Source organism: Poecilia reticulata, chromosome 1 (assembly GCF_904066995.2).
Source record: "Poecilia reticulata chromosome 1, P_reticulata-male-v2, whole genome shotgun sequence".
In the NCBI taxonomy this organism is placed as follows: domain Eukaryota; kingdom Metazoa; phylum Chordata; class Actinopteri; order Cyprinodontiformes; family Poeciliidae; genus Poecilia; species Poecilia reticulata.
This window is the reverse complement of record NC_088830.1, coordinates 28,726,931-28,752,259: the sequence shown is the minus strand read 5'-3', so window position 1 is coordinate 28,752,259 and position 25,329 is coordinate 28,726,931. Positions and strand designations below refer to the sequence as shown.

The 25,329-nt window shown below is 36.4% G+C and overlaps 1 protein-coding gene across 10 annotated transcripts in view; it reads left to right on the top strand.

Annotated features, from left to right (window-relative positions):
* The window catches only part of tenm3 (teneurin transmembrane protein 3), a 588,369-nt gene that overhangs the window by 159,205 nt on the left and 403,835 nt on the right, over window positions 1-25,329 (top strand). The gene's annotated exons all lie outside the window — the stretch shown is intronic.

The window sequence follows — 25,329 nt, the reverse complement described above, 5'->3', positions numbered from 1 at the left end:
AAGTGTTGCCCAAGTGGCTGATATTTATGTTGGTGTACGATAAATGGAATCATGAATGCCACTTTTACCGGCTGGCTTGACATGTGCTTTACAACAACATGATGAACAGTCGACATTAGCCAGCTTTCTTAAAAGGCCTCAATGGAAGAATCCATTGGCTCCAGGAGAAAATCATTAGTCTAAAACAAAAAGTCCTGCAGAGTGTGTGAGGAAAATGATGCTCTAAAATAGACACCCTTTATTTAGTTTTCACAAAATACTGCTACTACTACTAAAATTGTTATTATTACTGTTGTAAAGGCTGATGTGTGAATTATTTGGATGCAATTAGGAGAAAAAAGCGCATTAAAATATTCTATATCTGATCGGAAAGAAAGTTTAGGACACAGGCTAAAGACACAAAATCAGTCACATTTTAACTTATATTATTTTATGTTTTTGTCATAACTGAGTGTTGACTCTTTATTCACGGTAAATCAACGACAACATAAAGTGCGAGTCTGGGAATGTTGCAATTACACATAGACAAAAGATCTATTGATCTTTTATTGCATGGTTTGGATTGTAATGCCTGATGAAACAAATTCACGTCTTCTTTCATCAAACGGCAGCATTTTATTTGTCTAGACTCTTTTTGTTTCTCACAAGAACAAATCTGGGACAAAATGAAACGGGGCAGTGAATCTTTCTGTTGCTGAAGAGGAAGTCTGCTGTTCATGGGGAACTTTGTTTCTCAAACAAACACTGAAAAGCCAGTGGACCCAGATTGTCACATTTTAATTGGTAATTATTTCAAAAGTGGGATATTTTCAAGCTAAATATTTAAAGGAAAACTGGTCTTACTAAGTGGATGGATGTTGTCATCTAAGCATTTCAGTGGGATGTGGAAAAAAATGAATAAAGCTGTAATTTTAGTTAATAGTTTTTAGATGTTTTAAACTAAGTTGGTCCACTTATAAATTTGATTCACAATAAAAAGTAATTTTCTACAGAAAAATTTTTTTTTTTACACACATTAGCATCTTGTTTTCCTTCAGACTAAATGTAAAATCTTTTTATTCGTCTCCTGCTCTCTTTCTCTAAAATGTTGACACATAAACACAGTTAATTGGGTTATTTTTCAAGGATAAATCAAATACTTAAGCTTTTTGGTAAAAATATTACTTCTGCCTAAATATCCTCCCAATCTGACTCAGCTTTCCTCATCAAAGTTGGATGTGACTTGATAGCTGCTCACATGGAGCCAGTTTCTGCTACAGGTTTCTTCCTGGGAAAGGAGAGTTTCACTGTCCGCTGTTTGTATTTGCATGCTCAGTAGGAGGGATTGCTGCAAAGTCAATAGCTCAATGCAATCCACTACTCACTGTTTCTACATGCTCCTGCAGAAGGACTGAGTGCTTGTCATTATTCAAATAAACTGAATTCAGTTCAGTTGAATATCATTGCCTTCCTATGCAATTCCACTCAATTTTAATCTCTCTTCCCTGTTCAGTCTGGGCTTTCTCCCAATCAACTGGATTCCTCCGATAGATTTTCTGCCGGACCAATCACCGAACAGGAGTTGTGAACGATGCTGTTGACTTTCTGCGCTGTTTTAGAATTTTAACAGCACAAACAATGGCAACAGAGGAAGTGGATGAAGCCGTTCGGTTTGTGCTTCCAGGCGATTTCCAGCAAGCTCGTCACATACTTCATGGCCAAATGTTAGCCATTGGTTAAAATGTAAAACTTCAACAGAGTTCCACGCCTCCAGCAGGATAAATCAAGCAGTCGTTTAATAGCTGAGGATCCAGAACCTTCTGCAGATGGATGTTTTCATGTTATTAGCTCCTACGCTTTCGTTTCACTTCCTCGTTTTCATGCAAACAAAAACCTGAATTGAAAGTTGCATGTTAAAACACCGAGCATATTCACTCAAACCCAGCACAGAACCACACAATACAAAATCAAGAAGTAAAAAGCAAGCAAAGCCATAGAAGAGAATAGATCTTACCGACACTGTAATATCTGCATGTCTGTGTCAATTTGGATAAAAGTGGCTGGTGAAGTGAACATCCAGCTCATTAAAAGTGCACAAAACTGTTAGTTGTTGTGCATCTTCTCCTCTTCAGTGTAACCCATTCACAGGTCAATTAACATGAAAAGGAATTTTATGCGCTGGTCAGAAGTGACTTTCATTGGCGCCTCTCTGTCGTGCTCCACCAAACTATGCACTTACCAAAAGCCCACTGGTAAAGAGACTCATATCTCCCCAACTTCCCCCCTTAATTGGCTGATCAATTATTAACACACCAATAAACTTGCTGAATAAGTAATGGCGTTAAGGCTTATGTGGCGTTTCAGGCCAACAGCCCAGACATTTGGGCAAATATTTGTTGTTGATCTCTTTGAGACAATGTTGTTTATCATCTGAAACTTTGAGGTCATTTCAATTTTCATCTCGTCACTTACCTTTGAAAAGAAACAATGTTATTGAATTAGATTGGGGTTTGTTTGTCACCAACAGGCCGCAGACACAAAAGGTAAGAGAACATCCTCCATGAAGGTGAAAATGTTGTTCTTAATCATTTTAACCCAGTATTCCTGAACTATATCAATATTTAATAGGGTCTTGCTTTATCTATGCTTTACCAGGTGTAAAAAAACTGGAATATTTATGTATGATGTTGACTTATTTTGGATATATTAGCTTATTGATAAAACTTACTTAGATCACTGTCAAATTTAGCTTTCATTCATTCAACCAAGACGTCTGTTTCAAATTCAAATGGCTAAAAAGAAAACAACGTAAAATAGGTATTATTTCTGTAATGGTTTTTTGTTTACGTTCCAACAAAAATAGTTTATCTAAAATGTTGGAGAGCCTTTTGAGTATCCAGTGGAGAAGCCTTCGGATAATTTGTTCTGCAGGAGGATGGTAAGTGCAGCTTTGCCCCTCGATTCTAAAATAAGAAAATATTGTGCATAGCAACTTAAATGTAATGGAAATGTGATAGAAAGGCTTCCCAGGATATCGTCAATAAAAAAGATTAGCAATGTAAAAGCAAATTGTAATGCATTTAAAACAAGTGCAAAAACCACAGAGAAGAACAGTTTCAGATTTAAAATGTATCTACCAGCAAGAGCAAAGCTGTTTTGGTGCCTTTGTGTCTCACGGACAATAAACCTCCATCGGTTGGGAGGGTCAGAGACTTTTTCCACAATGATCCCAATTACCTGTTGTACCTATTTATTTTGTAGCTCAATAAAATTACAATAACATTATGCTTACTTGCATACAGGGATGTTGGAAATAGTTAAAGCTCACCAGTTAGTTTTTTTTAGACCATTTCAGTATCTCAGCGTTCACGACTACAGATAAATTAAACAGTTGCTTTATCTGCTGACAAGAATTTAGCATTTTGTTCCGTTTGTTCATTCAGCTTTTAGCATTGAGAGCCGAGTCTTTGAGGTTTGAAGGTTTTAGCTCTCTCTAAGTCGGTATTCTAGCTGAGCTGCTCCAAAATGGGAACATTGCTTATAGTCAGAAGAAACATAAAAAGAAATGAAAAGATTAATTTAAATGTAATTCCCCTAGAGCCAATACAAACTTTTGGGTTTAACCGTAAAGGATAGAAGTGAAACATGTTGGAGAAATGTAATTCCTCCTCTAGACTTTCTTGTTGTCCGACATTTTGACAAATCTGGCCAAATAAATCAAGTCATTGTCCATTTTAGCCTGTCATTTTTTTAAAATAATTAGAAAAACATATGCAATCACATTTAATTTTCATTCTGCATAAGTAATATGCTAAAAGTTGAACAAAGAATCTACATATCAGACACATCAGACAGATGAATACATGTAACTTTGAAACGATGGCACTCAGGTTATAAACATGGACACAGAGGCTGAATCTGCTCTCCGCTGCCACGTTGGAGACTGGAATAACAAGCACCACTTCAGTCAAAGTTTTGAAATCGGGGAACGTTTCTTGAACTGAAGCGATCAGATCAGTAAGAGTCTATGATAGCGAGACACATTTACTTCAGTGTCCAGGTCAGAGATGATACGCAGGTGGGATTTCTTTAATTATTTTTTTTTTTACCTACATAGTGTACTCTGTGCATAAAGTTGAAAATGTCTTTGTGTCTGCACAGCCAGACATGCAGACCACCCATCAAAATGGCGGCTGGTCTTCAGATTTTTGCATCAAAAAGCAGTCAAAAATGAAAAACTCCCTGAAGCAGCCTTTGAGATATGTGTATATACATGTATGAAATAATAATATGCCTTTGAAATACATGTATAAAATAATAATTCACCTCCAGAGTTTTACATCTGTCTTTTTCCAGACAATTTTTGCAGAGATAAATGAAGTCTGCGCAGATTTGGCTGATTATCTTGGCTATTTGTTCGGTCTCCTTGGTAACCTCATTAAATCTTTTAAAATGAATAAATCACAACTGCTTTACAAAGCTGACACCTGTTAGGAAAATTGCAGGTGATCAGGCTGTACTGAGATAGCTGAAGCTGTGCCTGAAAAAAGACACACTCCGGCTTTCGTACTGCTCAGAAACGAGTGTCAACCTGATATCAGAGACGTAAAGTCACTTGTGTAACCATTTCACTGCAGCAAATGCAGCCTAATTTAAAACGACAACAAAAACTGCTGAAAGGCAAAATAAATTAGTCTGATCATGCTGTGTGAAAAACATACTTTGCATCATTGAGACTTTGTATTCAACTTTTTCTCTACTTTTCTTCTTCCATTAGACTTTTCTCGCCATCGCTCTGCTCTTCTCTCAGGCATGCTGGCAACCTTCTGAAATAAGTATCCTGTTGTTTTAAATGATAAATTATAGATAAAAATAGAATAAATAACCCAGTTCTGGATTCCGTTCTTTTGGGATCGCTATATTGTACAACTTTAATGACATAAGCAAAAGACATGATTAGGTCACACCATACGAAAAGTGGATCTGAATTTTGCCTCACCTTTCATAAATCGACAAACCTTGTATCAACACGCTCTGTAAACTCACACCATGCTGTGTGTGTGTGTGTGTGTATGTGTGTGTGGGTGCGCGTGTGTGCGTGTGCGTGTGTGTGTACGTGTGTGTGTGTGTGGAGATTTAGCATGAATGAAATAAGTCAACCTTTTTTTAAACAGCAGTCAGACAGGATTTCCATTGTGAGACTCAGCTCCTCATCAGGCTGACGTATTCATGAGGGAGATGAGCTCCATCTGCCTCAACAACTGCAGCTGTTTCATCTGCTTCAAGCTGAATAATAAGATCCTCCTCTTTTGTTCATCTCTTCTCTTTTCTCTCTCCCACCTTTGCTGTTCTCAGAATCAATTTCTTTCTTTCTTCTTTTAATAGTTTACTTCCTCTTTTGGGTTTTAGTGTTTGACAGATGACCTCAGTTTAATTTTCCTTTTCTTGCTTTTTGTTCTTTCAAAGGTGATACATTTTTCACAGAGCTTTATTTTTCTACTCTAATTTTTATTTTATTTCTTATAGGTGTTTATTTTCATTGGCCTGTTTGTTCTACCCTCCAGTCTTTTGTTTTTTTTTTCCTGTCAGTCCCTCAGCAGCAAAATTAATGGCTTCATCTTTCTGTAGACGTAATCCCTTTTGACTCCAACAGATCAGGGTTATGGGATTTTCCCTGTCGACTACATGAATGTAAATATTACTGCATGTATTAGAAGAGCTCAGCAGCCCTTTTTTCTTCCCTTGTTTCTGCTCCTTTGGGCAGTTACAGTAGTAAATATAAAGAGTAATTAGGAAAATGTATGCAGGTAGAAATAAAATTACCTCCATGGTTCCACTGGCGACCATTGCTAACGCTCCGCTCCCAATTTCCTCTGTTCACAACGACAGTAAAACATATCAGTAGGAGAATCTGAAACATAATTATTTTTGCTTGTTTCTAGAACAAAAATTTTGTAAGTTTATTTTTTATTTTATTTTATTTAAAGAAAACCTGAGTCTGTATTTCCTGTTTTTTATTTTTATTTTGTGCACAGTTATTTTTAGATCTTTATTATTTTTGGTTCAGTCTCCACTGTAAATGTCATGTGAAAGTTGAACTTTCATATAAATATATGAATGTTAGAGTCTCTTTAATTTTTATTTGGGTTAGCCTGGTTTTCTGTGGTTCTCTCCTTGATTTAGTTAAATTTAAAGATAAGAATCTCTTAATGAACACATGGGGTGTATAAACATGTTTTTAGTTCACATCTTCATATATGCAGAAGTTCTTCCATATACCTGGTTTTATTATATTTTTGAAATAAATTGAATGTTCTTTTTTCAATTTCTTTGCTTTCTTATATTTATTAGCATTTCTGAATAAAGCTATACATTTTGTAATCACTGTTACATAATGCACAGCTTTTATATGAAAATATAGAACTATATCATAATTTATGTTCCTGTTATTGCTAATATCTTATAAAACAAAATGGCACTAGCTGACAAAATCTTTTAGGTTTTATAATTTATCATAGACGACTTACTGTTTAGCCTACTTTGTTTTATTGAATTCATATTTAACATCAATCACTCTAAATGTGTACTACAAAACACAAAGGGTTCATTGTTGTAAAATATTTACACTTTGCAAAGTTTCATACGATAAATGAAAAACAAAATGACACGATCATCTTGAAACTCTGGTATGTGTGCATGTGTGTGTGCGTGTGTGTGTGTGTGTTTATGAATGCATATTTGTATGCTACATTTAATTTATATTAATAAATGCCTGAGATAGTTATTTCTATTGCATTGTTAGTGATGTGACTATGTAAAAACTTCAGTTTAAGCACGCGCACACACACACAAACACACACCCACACACACACACACACACACACGCACACACAGTATTAACCAGTTTAAGCTCGGCATGCTGTGTTGTGGTGCTACATAGTGTAACTGTCTCATGGCTCTGAGGAGCATCAGCCGCTGCAGACAAGCTCAGACTGCAGCTAAACATGCTAATCTTAAATATGTGGCTAGCAAATAGCCACATATGGGTTCGTGCTGTTGTGGAAAACGGATTTGTTTTGGTGAACAAGCTGTTTTTAGGGACTTCGTTGTCAAAAAGCTACAGAGTTTGTTTGGGTTATTGCTGCTCCTTCCTCTTCTGTTATCTTGCAGAGAATCATCTGGAGGATTTATATCAAAATTCAGATAGTTGTTCCCTTAATTAGAATGATTTATTTTTGTCTTTTGCACCATGAAAACTTTAAAAATGCATCATGCATCCATTTAGCTCAAGAAATGCTACCAAAATATAAGCTCAAAATATAACAACCATAGGTTACATGTCAATATGCTGGGATCTGTTGACGTATGAAAAAAGTTGATACCGTATGAAACCCAACCCAGAATGCAAAGGGCCCAAAGTGTGCTAAAAAATGAAGCATATATCCACATATTGTTTGTCTATGCCATATGCAGACAAGAGAGATGGAGTGCTGACTAAAAACTGCTAACAATTTGACATCTTTTCTGGAAATTCTTGCAAAAACTGTTCATGAAGATCTTTAAAAACGATAAGATGATTATAAAGCCAAATTCGAGCTCTGCAAAGGGGTGTTAAAGAAACAGAACCAGTGGTATGATTTGTTATGCAACAATTACTGGGCTAAAAGCTGCCATGATAATGTTTCCTGTGGTTATCAATTTAAAAAAGAAAAAGTAAAACATTAACTATTAAATCATATTCATACAATATGATGTAACATCTCTTTTATTGTCCAATAAACCATGAATCTCTGGTTTTTTCAGCAGACATGCAGAAGGCAGTGAAAGTAAGGAATATTTGTTTAAGCTACATAGAGGTTAAAGTCTTAAATGTAAACTTTACTATTGAGAAAATAAAGGCTTTTTAAACATGTTTATATCATCAGTGAATTCAGAGGGAAGCAAGAGGAGCAATAATTTATTTAAGCTGTTTATCCGTAAAAACACAATAAGTCATCTTAATGCTGGGTGCATTATAACGATACGCAGTCGTTGGAATCCTTTCTCAGCTTGTTTTACTCAAATACACTAATTGGTAAAATCTAGAAGTTATTTAATTGTTTTTATTTACGTAATTCTTGTTTAGCTGTTAACATTTTAATTCCCAAGTAAATAATTTATAGCTAATAAAAGGCTTAATGTAATATTGAAAATAATCTGTAAAGGTGAGAGAAAATATGAGTGAAATGATGATATAATTAGTTCTTAGTATTACTACTATTACTACTACTACTAATAATAATAATAATAATAAATAGTGATGCACAGGAAGGCTTGTCATAATAAATTTTCAAAAGCTTGTGGTAATAAAAATGATCAGGATGAATTTAGATCCGTACCTGGACACGACTAGTTCGTTTATTTAGAGAAGAGTCTAATTATCATTGGTATTTCCTGCCTGGCTGCATACAAGCAAACTCTCCACTGTCCACAAAATCAACCTTCCTGGTGCCGACTGTTGTTTTACTAACCTCGGGTTCCACCACGTCTGCATGCACGGAAAAGCTTTTTACAATCTGCAAATCTAATTCATTTGAGCGGACAAACAGCCAAAGTAAAAACTAAAGTTATTTGATGATCTCTAGAACAAAACCCGTCATGACTCGTCTTGTAATAGAGAAACCAATACAATTTCTCGGTCCTCCAAACATTCAAGCTGAAGCCCCCCCACCACTCTGCACTCACCCTCATAAACCAAAGTTATTCTCAGCGGAGTGATTCTGTGATGAGCAATAATGAGGGAGCCTGGGATCACCACAAGCCTCTGCTTGCAATCAGGACATCCTTCCTTTTCTCCTGCACGCCTGTCACTGTATTGTCATATGTGGGTCCATTTCTTTAAAGTGCATTTTTAGCCAACTTTGAGAATCTGATAGCTGGACTCATAACCTAGATCAGGCTGTTAAACTCGGGTCAAATTGAAATACTCAGTCCAGTCCAAGGTTGAACTGAATGCGCTCTGAATGAGGAAGATTTCATTTTTGTTTTGTTTTTTTGTCTTTTTAGATGTTTGACACGATTCAATTGGAAACAGAAAAACATTTTTAAAGATGTCAGATATTTTTGTTGTTAAATAAAAGGAACAAAATAAATTTTAGTCATTTCTGAAGCCTTCCTCGGTCAGTAGTTTTTAGTGGACGTTGATTGATACCATCTAAATCAGCCCGCTTGTAGTCGGTATTTACAATTAGTCCTGATGGTGCACACTTCACCAATATTTAAACAAACATATCTTTGGGCAGCACAGTGCTGTTGCAGCTCTATTGTTGCCGTGACATGCAGAACACACTTCTTTCTGTCTGTCACAAAGCCGCAGCCAGGCCCCAAAGGACAGCGGTTACTGGGCTGTGTGCCAACATCTAGAACAGAAAAAAAAAATAAATATTTGTAGTTGCAAGTGTGGTTCTCCAAGCTGAACAGCATACACTCTATTAGTAAGAAATAATCTTATTTTTTATGGGGCTTTTTCTGTCTTTTGTAAAAGAACCTACATTTCACAAACCCTCTCACTAGAAAATTCTGTTTAATTTTTCTTTGGGATCAATAAAATGTCTTTAAGTGTGAATTTGAATTTGAAAGACCAAGAATAAAAGTTACACAGTGAACAGATGACATATGTTCTTAAATTAACTCTTATCATGGAGAAGCTGTTCGTCTTTAGGGATGGTACAGCTGCTGACAAAATGTTGACAAAAATCTTTTTCATAATAAATCTCGTTTGCACTGGTTTATGTAAAAGCATTTATTTAGATGCCATACAGTAAATTCTTTATGGCCGGTTTGTTAGTGAGTTGCAAAGAACTGAGTTTAAATGGCAAGAAAAAAAAAAAAAACTCAATTACAAAACTTCATTACTGCATTGTAGACATTTATCTATATGGGCTTGCTTGAGCATGTGTGTGCTCATGTTCTCATAACTGGGGTATAATTTGGTACCACTTTCCTCAGAGTTTTACTACCACTAATGAGCTTAATTTCACAAATACCCCAAACAACAAAGTGGCTTTGAATCCCACCTTATTACCTGACTTCAGACAAATCGCTCCATACAAACCATCTCATTTGTTTGCTATGACAAACTCAAATTGAGAGCAGCCTCTTTTAATATGTCTCAGCTAAGCAGGATTGGTTAAGGGGTGCGATTCAATTATGAAAGTTTTCACGTTGGTAATTAGTCAGGGCGGTAACGTATTGTTTTATGGCTTCGACTGTGCATCTAGGTAGGAATGAGATGTTTTTAATGTGCGCACTGAGAGGATTTTGTTTGTTAATGCACCTTCTGTAATGAAGCAATACAATCTCAATGCGGATGACAAAAAGGAAAAAAAAAAAAACTTTCACACAGACGTTTGCTCACACGGAGAGTCGCTCCAGAATATTTGGGACGCTGCTCTTATTACTGCATGGTTTTTAAAACAGTTTTGTTGTTTTATTTAAATGCATTATTATTATTATTATTATTATTATTATTATTATTATTATTATTATTATTATTTATTTATTTATTTTTTATAAATATGCATAGCTTCCTGTTTTTCAAAATAAGATCTAATGTTAATTCAGAGATATTTAAATTGAAGTGAAATTTCAGACATGAACCACTGCAGGACAATAGCTGTCATTAAAAACAAAATAAGGGGGGAAAAAAAAAAAAAAAAATTAATTAAATAGAATAAGCTAAATAAGCAGAGTTTGCGTCCTCACTGTTTGATAATAAATATTTAAATCAATCCTCCAGCCTAAATTAATGAACATCTCTGGAGCGGTGCCAACTCGTTAGCGTTTTTTTTTTTTTTTTTAAGGGCTCAGAAAAACAGACAGGAGGGACACAAAGAAACCAGGGATTTTGGTCGTCTTAATTTGTGTTAACATTGTGATTGCTTGGCTTGTTTTTCACCGAAACATGGTACCAACAAACCATCGTGTCAAAATCTTTCTCAACGCAGTGTGCATAATAAGGAGCAATTTTTCCACAATACATGTGTAATAAAAATATAAATACACTTTGCACCTAGCTGGAAGGACCCCTGTTGTGTTTGCTATTCATGGTCTTAATTTGTCCTGATTATTAACAACTGTTCATAACAGAATAATAATTCATTGTGTGGTTCAATCAAACTGAGCTCAGTTTTCCCCTTGAAAACAGAGAGAAAATGGAGAACAGTGTCACACACTTTTATTGGGACGGTTCGTTCCAGAAAACTTAATTGAATACATTTTAAAAACTCACACTCTCATAGAAATTGTATAGTTTGCTGCTCTCAATCCCACACTTTAATGGCAAAAATCAGGGTAAAAGTAATCACACTTACATAATATTTTGGGATTTTTAACATATTTGAGTCATCGACGCACAAAGAGATCACTGCGGTATTATTTACTCATCTTTGACATACTGTTCTTATAAATGTCAAAGCACAACATCCCCTGCTGTCCCCCTCAATCTAACTATCCCAATTAGTCATAACGGCTCATTAACAACAACCCCGACGAGAGCGGCTTCCGAAAAATGGATGGATGGATCGCAGGATGGCGGGATAGAGAAAACAAAAGGAGAATAAGAGAGGAAAATGACACAACGAGAAGAAAGAGGAAAGAAAGGATACCAGATGAATGCTTAATGAGGTCCATTTGAAAACTGTTACCCTTACCGCCATTTAAACCCGGAGCCTTTGGCTTTTTTCGCAACTGTAATTACTATCAGCACACAATGTTTTTTCAATTGCTATTGACCTTTGTGTGTTATTGAACATCTCAGTAACAAAGCATTGTGCAGCCTAATCAGGTTGTTATTAACGAAAGAGGGTTGAAGGATGATGAAAGAACTGAGAAAGGAGGTGAGGACACACACATCATCTCTGTATCTTATCGTTCACTCTTATTTAGATCAAAGCTGGCTCATTAGCCGCAAGCATGACCTCATCCAAGACAGGTACAGGGAGCGTAGAATATTCTACAAAATGGCAAAATATATTTTAGTCCTTATTGTGTTGTGTGTTTATTTATTACAGAGCTGATAATTGATATGTAATTAAAAACAAATACATATACAATTATCACAAGGCAATGTGTGGATTTAAATAAAAACAATATCATTATGGAAAACAAGCAACAACAAAAAAACAATGTCAGCGTCTCATGTTGAGGAGGTCAGAGATGGCGTGACAGTTTCTGTCAGTCTGTGTTTTCATGTCTCACAGCTGAACAGGAAAACATCCTCACATCAAATTCTATCATCTCGCGTAACATCGATGGAGAACTGGTTGTAAAACAGTGTTAATGTGGAGAAATAGAAATTGACTGTAATGTAGGTGAATTAAAAACATGTTGCTCTTTCTGTCAGCTAAATAGTGACCATATAAAATAGTTATCCAGTGCTGCTATGTACAGGATTAGAGTGGAAAGTTGGTCTGGAGTGATGCCATCGGTCAGCTTGATGATCAGGGAGGTTTTCTTTAAAGATTTGCAGCAACAATTACATGTTTTCTTATCACAGGAAATGTCTTAAAATAATCTCCCATTGTTTTGATCTTGGTCTCTATTTAGCATCCTGTTGGATGGTCTTAACTACAGCACTAGCAGAAATCTTTGCAGCTTTCTTTCAGGTTTGCTGAAACCATTTGTTGTAGGGGCAAAATCAGAAATCAGTCATTTTTCTGCATGTTGTTATTTGTGGGAAAAGAAAACTGCAAGTTGTAAATAAATAGCTTCGTGCAAAGGAGTTGTATGCAAAGGTCGACTCACATGCTTAGCTCACACTTTTTTTAATGATCAGTTTGTTGTAGGGGCAAAATATAGCATTTTATGATGAGCCATGACTGTGGATATTATTATTCAATTGTCTTTTTTGTGGTTTTTCATAATTTCTTTTCTATTTTAGATGAAAATCTTAGCAGGCCCCTGCTTTATTGTCTAGTACCTTCTCTAACAGTTGGCAATATGTTTAGAGTGATGCTGCTCTAAACATATTTTGGTTCATGGTGGATTCATTCTTATATAAGCACCAGTACTTACTTCATACGCTATATTTATTGGAGGCATATCTGAAAAAGAACCCTTGAGCAAAAGTTCCTTCTAAAATTGCATATTTCAACAGTAATCTGGCAGAGCAGTTGCCTGAAAGAAGGATTTATTTCTCCGTGTTAGGATTGACTGGCTCATTCCAACACCTTGATTCTTTTCTTTCCAGCTCTAAATTTGCTGCTGTTCTGAATCATTATCCCGTTGACCATCCAGGGTGGGCCGATGGATGACTCTTTGACTCATGACTCTCGTTTTGCTGGAGAATCTACACACATTTTCTCCGGTCAGCTTCCTGCCAAACATCTCCTATCGTTGAGTCATGGTTGCTGATGATCAATAAAATTGCTGCTGGAACATCTGGCTGCTGCTTCAATATAATGAAAGAACCGAAGAGTGTTATTTATTTTTACTGGACTGTTTGTATTCATAGATAGGGATCCTTTATTAGTGTTGTGCAGTAATGAGAAAGTAAATCGGCATATTTGCATATTTAAAATAAAAGAAAAATTAATGTGTTGGAAAATCATTCAGTCCAGGAGCTGCATTTATATTCCTTGACACTGATTGGATGAGAGTAAATAAGAAAACAGATTGGATGTTTGTCTCTGTGCACAGTAATCCATATTTTGGTTTATTACGTGTAAGAAGTAATAAAATAAACAGGTATAATTGTTTTTAGAAAGGGTGGGCAGCTGTGGTTGATTGTATATATAATTGTCCATCTTCACTACATCATACAATAAAAATGTAGCGTACTCTTGCATTGGGCCATGTTTATAGCACTGTGATAACATTCCTTGGTGATTTAGAGGCCAGGACTGATTTCATCTTCATTTAAATCAGAGATAAAATGTAAAAAAAAAAAAAAAAAATCAATGTGCTTAAGTCATAATGTTTAGAATATCAAACCTGGGCATCAGTACATTAGACCGTGGTGGTGTCACTGTCTCTGACCTCATATCTGACTGCAGTAGCTTTGAGACCTAACAAACCAGCACTCTACTAAGGAATATGTTTTCATTCAGACATGAGCCCAGTCTACCTGTGATTAACCACAGTGTGGAATGAACACGTGTGACAGAGAAGCCTGCACTTTACCAGCAGGACATGCAGGAAGTCACATTTTTTCTCCACATAATTAGTTTGTTTTACTTGTGAACGTCATTGAAGTGATCATCTGTTATATCCTAAAAATGTATCCAAAAAGCTGCTTTAGGCTAATGCTCTACATGTAGTTTGAAATGAAGTTAAAAGTAATTATAAGGCATCTGCAGACACACACCTCCATTAGGTTATTTATAATGCTAAATATGCAGAAAAAACATTAAATTACTTTTTATCCGTGGACAACAAAACACCAGCTTCTTCGCCTCTTTACTCCCTGGCTGTCAGCTACATTTTCTACGTAGTTGATCTTTGCTACCAAAGTGTAATTTTTTGTTTTTTTTCTGTCACTAAAAACATGCTGTCATCCATTCAACATGTTTCAGTTTGATAGGTTTTTATTGAGAAAGTCAATTTTCCATTTACAGCAGTAGTGACAGGTAGATGTTGCAGTAACAGGTGACATCTCTACATAAAAGTTCATTTTAAAGCCTCTAAAACCGTCGGTAAGATGATTGTTGGTCTTCAACACCAGAATTTTTAGAACCGTTGTTTTTATGTTTTTAATAAGAATCCTATAATTGTACCAGCACATTTACAGAAAACACCATATGAATAAAACATTTCTGTGACAGGTACTTTCGTAATCCAAATTAATTAATTTAGTAAGCAAATAAGGATAAACAGACAAAATTGAATTATCAGGGTGAATTAGAGGCTATATTTTTCCTCAAAGCTAAATTTCAGAAGAACACGCTGAACTGAGAAGAAGCAGGAAAAGAAAATTGCAAGACGGAAACAAAATAAGAGGAATGCTGAACAAGTTTAGTAAACCCTCCATAACACACACACACACACACACGCACACACACACACTTCCAGACAAACACACATGCCGGTTGCTGTATCACAGGATTAGAGTGCTTCTAAAAGGGAAAAGGAAAACACTGAGAGACAAGCACACATTCAACCACACGCAAAGCAGAAACATCCATTAGCAATGGACTCGCACTCTTTCTCTCACTCAGCCTCTTCTCACTCTCTAACTCATAACAGTCACTCACTCACCCCTCTTCTCTCTGCATGCTTATTAGTGCATATTTTCTCTCTTTCTTTGTGATTTTTTTTAGGCATCAGCCTCTCGGTGCTCTTCAGATGCTCAGAATGTTTTTGATTGTCTGTCTCTTTTTGCCAAGACACAAAGTCCCTTTGAAACTTGCATTGGTGGAGTTTTTATGCAGTTAGCTCACATTTTACCAGGATAATCACTAAGAGAGAGAAAGAAAACAATATATTACCCTCAAACAATTATGAGGAGCCTTATTTTAAAATGTGTTTTGAGTGTTTTAAGCAAATTATGTCAAATGCATGAATCAGAAGGGAATTGGTTAACTCAAACAAATCAATCAATCCAACATTAAAATGTCATATCTCCATGTCTTTGTGGCTAAACTTATGATAGACAGCTTTATGTGTCTATATACACAAACACTGTGGCCCCTCCTTTCCAGTTCTGTTCACTATTTAAATATTCATCTGTTTGCAGATTTTATCTCCGGATTACTCCTAGAATTAATCCATATTCACAGATTTTTTATGCAGTTTATTTGAAATATTTGACAGTAAAATGTATCTGGGGAAACTGAAATCCAGTGGCACAATCATACGTCACACGCTATTGGCTGGCATTCACAAAGCAGCCAATGCCGGAGCGCCATTTGTTTGCCTTGGTGGTGATTGGCTGTGCTTGTATGGTTGTACTAAGATGTTTGTGCTGTGCAGGTTAAGATATATTTGGTGTTTGAACAATTAAAATAGACATGCATGTTTTTAGAGGGGGTCTGTCCACATTTGTGGTCCCTCACCCTTGGAGTCCTGGGGTTCAGAAACCCGGTTTTATACCGTGATGAATCCATTTCTGCTTTTTGCTTCTGCTAAGATGAACACAGCTTCACTACAGTTAAGAAATTAACCTGCAACAATGACAAAAAGAGCAGAAACACATTTAAAATGGGTTCATTTGCCGTTTTAAATTTATAGTTGACATTTATATTTTATCATTATTTTAGATTTGAACATGAATTAAATATAATTTTGTTTTATTTCTATTTGTCTTGATAAAAATGCATTTTTAAATGTTTGAGAATTCTGGATTTTTAAAATGTTTTTATATTTATATCTTCTCATTTACAAATGTTACATTTTACATTTCAAGTAAGATTAATTTATTAATTTAGCCTTGATTGATTAATTATTTGATAAAATATAAAATTTTTTGCTGTTCTGCTGCAAAGTTTCGGATATTTTCTTGGTGTAAACAGTTAAATGTTTTTTAAGTGTTGTGAGAAAATAGAAAATTACATATTTTTGTTTTTTACATGGCAGTGCACTGTTTGCTCTAACTTTATATGTGAAAAAAAAATTCTCAATGGAGTAAAAGTCCTTCACTTTTGAGTTTTTCCAAACAACAAATAACTTGTAGCACTTTTCTTACTTTCTTTTTCCTCAATAAGGCCGCAATGCGCTCGGCAGGATGTCATTTACTGCTTCATTAGAAAATAAAGGCAGATCTCCTTAACCTAATCAAAATTTTGTTAGGCTTAAACACAAAACATTTGGCAGATTGTTCCGGTATTTCCCCTTTTAATTAAGAATGTAACTTCTTATCAAGCGCCAGGGCTGACGAATCACAGAGAATTTATTTGTTACAGTCTGTAAGAAGTTTCAGAACTTCTTAGAGGAGACACATTTACATACCCCTTCCAGATAAATGTGGGGTTAGTGTCTGCTGTCTAATCCCAAATTAGAATCCACATTTTGTGTGCATCTTAAAGTTCTTTAACAGTCTACAGGGAGGCAGAACCATCACAGTAGAGGAAAAGAATAGGCAGATAGAAATTCCCCTTTATTGCGGCTGGTTGTAAGAGGATAAAACCGACTTTACTTTAAATCATTTTCTTTTTGTTCTCTTAATTTTACTTTACCCTTTCACATATTCATTGAAATCTTTCATTTGAATGTTTCTTAGTTTTTTTTCTCCTTTTTTCTTTTCATTAAGCTTTTACCACAACCAGCTGACTTTCAGGATTTTTTGGGAATCCATAAAACTGAAAGAAAATCTCCCCCCTCTTCGCCCGTCTCAGCTTTCACACACCTGAAAGAAGAGGTCCTTCAGGCTACATCAAAGCCTCCACATTAAAGCATGTTTTGGATCACTCCTAATGTTGCTGACAGACTGAATTTCACCATATGACTCTTTCTTACATAGAATGTCACACAAAAGCCCATTTTTGGACAGGTGGCGGTTTCTAGCAGTGCAGAAATGCATGTTAGGACAGAACCATGCGGAGCTACACAGAGGAGGAGAGTTTTTCTAAATTCACCTGAGGAAGCCGACGGTAACGCTGTAAAAAGCATACAAGCATCGTTTCAGTTCATCTGGTTAAAGCACAAAACTCAAACATTATTCTACAAGACTTACTGTATGTAGGTAAATTATGTTGAATATAATTCTGACTCTGTAAGTGATTTAAAATGTATTTTGCAAAATTTACAGTTGTAACCTACAATTTGCATTTGCTAAACCAAAAAAACAATTATGTGTTTCCTTCCTGTCCAACAACAATTCAAACTAAATCTTTCCTGTTCTGGTCATTGAATATATTGCAATATTTCTATTTGTTAAAGGACAAAATGTGTTTTTGTTTTTTTTTGTCTTTGCTTCTTTTCACTTTAAGACAACTACATAAATTCCCCACAAATTTTCTAAGATTGTTCTTTTTGTATTTGTGATTTAAAGCTGGTAAAGCAAAACAAGACTTACGCTTAAAAGGCCACAAAGAAAATAGACGCTACTTTAAAAGCATAAATGCATAAGCAAAGAATATCATAAAAATATATTAGCTATATCTCTGCAAGTTAAGGTCTGTCTACAAATGGCTCTTCTAAATTAACAATGAACCTAAATGCATGGCTGACTTAGCTGCAGATGAGCTGAAGAAAAATGTTTTGGAAAGATTTTACCAAGGAACTGATAAGTCCTGACAAAACGGTGATCAGTGCCTGAAAATATGTATGTGAGCAACATTTATAGACCAGAAGGTGTGGGCTAGCATTTGAAGAACAAAGTCTAAGTTTGTGGGAAGATATCAAAAACATTGGTCCAACTTGTGCAATTAAGAAAAAATAGTAAGAAAATGTATGTTAATTTATATTGTAGGAAAGTAGAAAAGGACAAAAATGCTACAAATTCTAAGTGACCTTAAAGTGGCAAAGTGAGCGTTAATGTCAGGAAGTGGGAAAAAAACAACACAAGTTTCTCTTTTTAATGTGTGCAAATCTCGGGTTGTATATTTACCATCAATGTAATATGACAATTTTTTTATGTTTTTTTTCTTTTTTTAATGAAATTTTATTTATTTTCACCATATGTTAATAAAAGAACTGCCCAGCCTTTAGATAGGCAGTATTTCTCTACAGCTGCTTAGTAAACAGCACAAATAATATGTAAAATTAATTAATTGTTTCTGTCGTGAGGTCAGCATATGTAGTTTGACACTCAGCTTTTGCGGCAGAGTTTGTCCTTTCTGACTGAAGAGACTTTCTCTGAGTTACTGCAACATTTCTAATCAAACAAATCTGAAATGTAAGACAACAAAAATCCTCTAATTTGTGTCGTACCTTTAAAGACGCCTCATTTCTTGACGTTTTAAAACTGCAGCAACACTGCAGTTTCAGGGATTTAGTTTTTCTGTGTGATTGAAATTAGTAAAGCATATAAAGTCTGTTTTCTGATAGCTTGTTATCCGACAGAGCAATCAGAAAAACAGGACATGGACATTGTGGGTAAAAGAGAATGAAATTCAGAAGAAGAAATAAAGTAATTAAAAGCTTAAATAGAAAATAAGGTTTTCAACTATATACTGCAGCTTCACTGTAAAACGCCTCTCAAGTTTCACCCATCCCTGCTGCCGACACAGAACCAAACATGCTTAATGTGTTTAAAACAGGATTTTGGTCAAACACAAATCCCTGCAGCAAAGCAGAAACATCAGAGGTCAAATGCTGAACAACTAACCTTATCTCCCAAACAGAAGTGAAACAACCTCTTTAACAACAATTGACATGGTTGTGGTGGTGAAATGGAATGGTGACACTAAACATTAGGAGATTTGTCACGGTGGACTCACAGATTATCTGAGGTCATGGTCTTTATGAGCATGCAGCTCTGAAACTAACACGAACTGAGGGGTCATGGCAGATGAGTGGTTGGCGTCGCCGCCTTATTGCAGAAGTCCTCAGTTTAATTTCCAGTAATGACTAATTCTTCCAGGATGTTCTCAAGGTGCGTGCGTCGGTTCTCTCTGAAACATTAGTTGAGGATGAGACGTTTTTCTCTCGTTTGTTTTGGACATTACTGGTAGTAGAGTGGCAAAACTCGCTTCATGGAATCCAGAATAAAATGATAGAAAGTAGGAACACTACATAAAAATACATAATATTAGAAAAGTTTTATATTTTATATTTCCTTTAGCTGAAGATGTTTTTTGTTGCTTATGCTTTGTATTGAAAATTACATAGATAAAACACTAATATTATGAGCTGGACTGAAAAATTATTCCTTAGATTGCATTAGTTTTACACTTTTCCCAGAAGTTCATTCAGAATATGAGTATTTTTCTTATTTTAATTGTTATTTATATGAAGAATGTTTTCCATATTTTTTAAATGACAGCCCTTGTTACAAAGATGTATCCTCCACCATGGTCATCCCATCCTCCTTTCACGATGAGACCACATAATGAATAGGATTAAGGGTGTTTCTCCCGCTCCTTCTACCTCTTTGTCTCACACACTCTTTAGATATCTCTCTTCTTCACTGCCCCTCTCTTTCTCTTCTTTCCCCTACACCCATTTTGCTTTCCAAAAGAAATCTTTCAGGCATGTCCAATTGGCTCTGGCCACTACATGCATTCCTCCCCAGAGAGAATAAACCATAAAAATTCTCTCTCAAACACACAAATAAAGACACGCATTCACACACACACACACACGCACACACACACACGCAAACACACTCCGAAATGAAGATCCGACTCACGGAAAAGGCCACTAACAGGACATCAGACTTTTCATCAAAGGCTCGCTGTACTGTCCCTGCACCCCATTTCTGAAGGTGTGTGTGTGTGTGTGTGTGTGTGTGTGTGTGTGTGTGTGTGTGTGCCTTTGTGACACGGCGACACATCCCTATAGTAATATTGAGGGGCTACGCCTGGTTATGTGCCACATAGGTGCTTTTTAGAGGACCCTCGCTACCCACACTGAATCACACATTCCGTACACACAGACTAAGTAAATTGGATAGATTTATATTATTGCTGTTGTAAAACTTTTTTCTCGGGTTCCTGTCCACCGTTTTATCTGTACTATCAAATTCACACAATTTTTTATTTCTATTTCCAGGGACACTCACCTTCCTTCCTTTTCACAGCTCTTTTCTTTCCATTTCGTTACTCGTCTCCAGCCTTTTATTTAGTTTATTTACTAACTCTTAAAACCTTTGCAGACATTTTGTGAACCATTGCAGTTTAATGTTTGGCTAAATCAAAAAAGCAGCTTTTATGTAGATTTAAAAACAATGAATTTCATAGTCTCTCTAAACTCAACTTGCATATTGGTTAAAAGTGGAACTAGATCTGAAAGTTTTGTTTTATTTCTTCATCATAGTATTTCTTCCTGTAGTTCGAAGACGTGCATGCTGTGTTTACTGCTGATTTTTTAATTGGCTATTTGGGTATATGCATGCCTGATTGCGCATCTCTTTGTTGGCCCATTGCCTGAGGTTCATCCTGTCTGTTTGGAGTAGAAAAGGCACTAGAGACTGGATTGATGGTCAGACTCAAGCAATGACAAATGTGCTCCTAAATGTGTCTGGAGCTCATCGCAGCTTGAATAAAAATAGATCCTCAAGCGATGTTCGATGCCCCGTAGAAATGTTTTAACAGCTGTGAGGGCTGTTGGGATGTCTGTTAGGAAACAACATATGAAGTTTGCTCAGTACATGCTTGTACATTTTTTAGTCTGAGGCATTTCTAACCTCAGTTAATGATCTGTAATTGTTTGGTCTATGAATTTTTAAAGAGGTGAATGTTATCACTGTCTTTAACAATCTACTGCTGCGCATTAAAAACACCCGCCGCTTAATTTATAAACACCTTTCCCAGAGTTACTCCATCTTAATAGTTAGATGTTGTTCTGAAAGTTTTGAGGGGTTTGTCCTTTTGGGAGGCAGACAGGCCCACAGCACTGCAGACCCTTCATGTTTCCTGAGGACATTTGTTTCATTTGTTTCTACAGTGAAAAAGCTAAAGCTCAGTCCCTTCAGATCTCCAGTCCTGTTGGACGTTTTGTCAGCATTTCTACTTTTTTAAAAAAAATCAAACTTCAGTTATTATAACCTCACCCAGACTTGATTACACCTAATTCAGAAAAAAGAAAAAAACAACAACCTACCAACAACTGAGCACTGTGTTAGAATTGTGATGGTTTGTGGATGACTGCTTGCTTCAGGTCAGAGGCGACTGTTGATGGAACGATAAAATCTCTGTGCCTTACCATGAGCAAAAATACAATTATGTAAAAACTGTACACATTTGTATATTTAAATAGAACATTTACTGGAATATGAAAACCTTTGCACAATGTTGCAGAAACCTAAACATGATTTGTTGGAAACTGTGATGGTTAAAGAGTCTAATAGTTGTTTGGAGGAAGGACCTACTCCTTTTTTAAACTCCTTTGTGTTCGTAAAGTGTGTGATCATGACCTCTTGGTCATGATCACCCTCGGTCACCCTTGGAAAAAGTTCTCTTGATCTGTTTTTATCTGGAAAAATAAAGGTTAATAAAACTAAACACTAGGATGCAGCAGTCTGTCACTAAAGGAGCAGTCTGATTCGACATCAGCTTCATTCATGATGTAAGAGTCAATGTCCAAGACTGATATTCTTCAGTCTTCCACCTCCTATGGGCACTGGGCCAAAGAGCCATCCCAGTGCACAGTTGACCTTCCTCATGAGTTTATCCAATCACTTCTTCTCTGCTGTTGATAAGTTGCTTCAGAAAACAACACGGAACAAGATGGCTGATGTAAGCACCAAGTTATCACCAATGGAATCTCTGGAAAAGATTCCGGTGTTGCAGGTCCAGTACAGTTTTATACTTATAAGAATATGTCATTGTCCATTTTCTGAATGTGCACTGGTACCAGTTTGGTGGGTCTGCACCACCAGCTCCTCAGTCTTACCCGCATTGATCAGGAGATGTTTCTGCTGGCACCAGAAACCAGATCCCATGCCCGCGCTCTGTACTCTGAGTCATCCTCATCTGGGATGAGGTTAGCCTTAGCAAAGTCACCTGAAGGGTTCTTGGACATGGCAGCATGTGGCAGGAACAGTGCCAGCACAGTTCTGCAGACCAGCCTGTCACACACACACACACACACACACACAACTGTGTCCTCTTGTGGGCGGCCAGTGACGTTTGTTCAGTACCCACCCTGACAAGAGGGTAGATATCATTAAAAGCACTGGATAGGTTGGCTTAGATAACTTCTTACTCTTTGAAAAAACGGTTTTGATGTAAATTCTTGTCTGATGATCTTGAGCATTTAGGATATAAAGCAACCATAAACAGAATCATTGAGGGTAAATACGTTCATGTAAGCACAGGTGTTGAGGATTAATTATTAGCTTCTGTTCACCAATTAAAAGAAGACATTTTAAATATCGACATGTTTTCCGCATGCTGCCACAAAACCATTTCTATCCGTAGAGCATCTGAGTGGAGCATGCAGGCATGGATTCTCTTTGTGTAAATAAAGCCACGGCAAATCTGGCATTTGGTCTCAACTCTTCATGTATCTCTCTCACACACACACATATACACACACACACGCACGCACGCACGCACACACACACACACACACACACACACACACAAGCAGGTAGTAATTGTGCCTAGAGTTGTCGTGGTTACTGTGGTTTCCGTGTCTTAAAAGCAAAAGAAAGGAGGGGGGAGTCCCATGAGGCCCACATCTATTGGACAACACTTAAACTCTCTGACCTTTCAGAGTGGCTATGAGCTGCTGGATCTGTATGATTGTGAAAGATGTGCCTACAAAGGACGCAGGGAGAATGAGGCTTGGACTTTAGAAGGGGAGGAATCGGCCACGACACAGAGGAGGAACGGAGGTTGGACTAAGAAAAGGAGAAGACAACAGGGTCTCCTAGGGATTGTAGCTGGACGATCCCTCATGCAGCATTTCGTCACACAAGCTCATGCACTTGAACTGAGGGGCAATTGTTGCAGACACTTGTCTTTTTTTTCTCTCATCCTTTTCCTCTCCTGAGGGATGGAAAGAGACAGACAGGGTGAGAGAGGAATGATGAGGGGAAGAGAGGAAAGTGGAAAACACTTCAGTCACTTTTTCATGTTTCCTATTGTCTTTTTACTCGTACCTATATCTCTTTAGATTTATGTGACCTTAACATGTGAGTACACTCATACAATGTTGGACACTGAAAGTGGATATATCATCTCATGAACTACACAACAATGCTTGGGCCAGATTTTGTCTTTCACTATTTTTGTCTCACTGAAATGCTTTAGCTCATCGGGAAATTGTAAAATTGGAGGTTAACTAAAGATAAGATAACTAAAACCAATCTGGCACTGTGTGAAAATATGACCCCCTCATCTGTTAAATTATGAAAACTCTGATTAACCGTGATATTTTGGGACTCCAAGCTCTTGCAACCCTGATCTAATTGTAACTATTTTTCATCTTTGCAAATTCTTCTTCCTCACTAAAACACATTTCAGTGAGGAAACAGTTAATTGCTGGAATCAACCTAAAAGTGCAGTCTGGTAGAAAAACCCACTTGTTACTCCAATTAAAAAATCCTCTCAATAACTAGGGGGCGCTGTTGTGGAGGATGCACTATGTGTTCTGGGTAATAACTCCTAAATCCTTAGCACAATAAATATTATTCAGATTTGAGTTGTGCCTTGTGTTTAATAAATGAATGATTATATAGGGTAACATGGGCAGTTTATATTTTATTTTGATGAAGGTTTTGGACCAGGTGGATCGAGAAATGTGGGCATTCTTTGGACATAACGGTCATCTCTAAATATCTTGATTTCATAGCAAAGATTATTTCGTTATTAGACAAAATATTTAGGACAAAATAATCTCTGAAGTACTGTAGGCCCAACTCGGCTCAGTTAAAGTTAAAGTTCATTATTCAGCAATAAGAAAAAGGGGTATAAATGACCTCCATGGGAGAGTTTTAAGGTAAAAACAATGCTGAAAAACAGTAGCACAGATTGTTTTATATTTACCTGAATAAATATTGATATCGCCCCTGACTTGGAAAATATTCTGTAGACTAATGAACCAGAAGTTGAACTTTTGGAAGTTACGTGTCCCGTTACATCTGGAATAAAACAAACTGCATTCAGAAAAAAACATTCCTTCATTCAAACATGGTGATGATAAAGTTATAGTCAGTCATCAGTTTGTGACTGTGGCTACAAATGGATGAACGACTGATTTTAGTGTAAAGCGCTTTGGAGTCTGAACTTAAAAATTCAGGACTTTGATGCAAAGCAACAGCGAGTTCACTATTAAATATCCCAACATTCAAAATGAATGTTTTGGAGTGGTCTAGTCAAAGTTTGGACTTAAGTACTATTGAAAAGCTGTGTTGAGGCCGTTTGCGCTCTAAAACCTACCATTCTGACTGCATTAAAACAATCCTTCAGAGCAGAGTGGACCCAATAGGTGTTGCTGCCAAGGGAGGAACAATCAGCTATTAGGGTTATGGGGAAATTACTTTTTCACTTAAAATGATTTTTTTACAATATTTTAAGTGTGACAAGAAGAAAAACAAAATGAACCTGTAATACTTTTCCAGAGCGTATATCTAGCTTTTAATAAGTTATAATTCCTAGTTACTGTTGTGTGATACAGTAGTTTAGGATGATGTTGAGTTTTATTCATGTAACACAGGGCTGCCCCTCCACCGTCTGCTGCTTCACACGGCAGGTCAGCGAGCTGAAAGTAGTCTATTTCACTTATCCCACACTTACAAGAAAGATCAACCTGACTGGCTGTAGTTCT